Source organism: Echinops telfairi, unplaced genomic scaffold, assembly GCF_000313985.2.
Source record: "Echinops telfairi isolate 266 unplaced genomic scaffold, ASM31398v2 ScPeMD7_7400;HRSCAF=8409, whole genome shotgun sequence".
In the NCBI taxonomy this organism is placed as follows: Eukaryota; Metazoa; Chordata; class Mammalia; order Afrosoricida; family Tenrecidae; genus Echinops; species Echinops telfairi.
Genome location: NW_022111300.1, coordinates 52,748,117 through 52,749,315, shown reverse-complemented (window position 1 = coordinate 52,749,315; position 1,199 = coordinate 52,748,117).

The window sequence follows — 1,199 nt, the reverse complement described above, 5'->3', positions numbered from 1 at the left end:
TTGGACTACCCTCCCAGAAGGGTCACTAGGAAGGGATAAGGCAACCAGGGCGCAGTAGAGCACTGACAAAACACACAACATTCCTGTAGTTCTTTAATGCTTCCTCCCCACCATGACCCAAGTTCTACCTTACATATCCAACTAGACTGGAACTTGTACACTGGTAAAGAGAAGAGCTCTTCACACACAGATTCCAGGACAGATAAATTCTCCAGAAACAATAATTGGAGCAGAGTTACCATGAGGGTTGGGGAAAGTGGGGGGAGAAGGGAGACAATGGTGGAACTGATAGCAATGATCGATGTATAACCCCCTCCTGCAGGGGATAATCAACAGAAACATGGGTGAAGGGAGACCGCAAACAATGTAAGATATGAAAATAATAATCATGTATCATTTATCAGGGTTCCCTAGAGTGGGAGGGTGGGGAGGGAGCAAAAAAAAGAGGCGTTGATACCAAGGGCTCAAGTATGAAGAAAAAGTTTTGAAAATGATGAAGGCGACATATGTACAAATGTGCTTGATGCAATGGATATATAATTGTTATAAGAGCTGTAAGAGCCCCCAACAAAAAGATTTATTAAAAAACAAAGAAAGAAAAGCAACAACACAGTGTGGAAAATATAAAATAATGAAAATATGAAACTAATATAAATAATATCACATGTAAGTACAATTTTCCTCACAATCACTCAAAAACTATTGTAGCAGTACAGGGAGCTGCCAGAAATCCAAACCAGATTCAGAAGAGGACGTGGCATGATGGATACCATTTAATTGCAAACACCTCATATGCTTATGAAAGTTAGACAATGGATAAGGAAACCTGAAGACTAATTGATAGATTTGAATCGTGGTGTTGGTGAAAATCATTGAAACTGTTGGGGAATATCACATGAATCTAAAAATTCAGTCTTGGATGAAGTATAACCAAAATGCTGCTTAGAAGCAAGGGCATCTTGCAAGATGACTATGAGCAAGGCAATAGTCATCTCTATATGGTGTCTCTGAGCCTGCTGCACAAGAGTCCTGGAAGGAAGATCATCCTTTCAGCTCGAATGATTTGTGTCACAGATCACGTGACTTGTAATGCCACCCACATGACTCTCACCATACCAAAGTTTCCTGGGAAGTTAAAAGCTGTGAACACTGAAAGCAGGAGCATTGATGTGAGCCAGTAGCCGGACAAAGGGATTGAT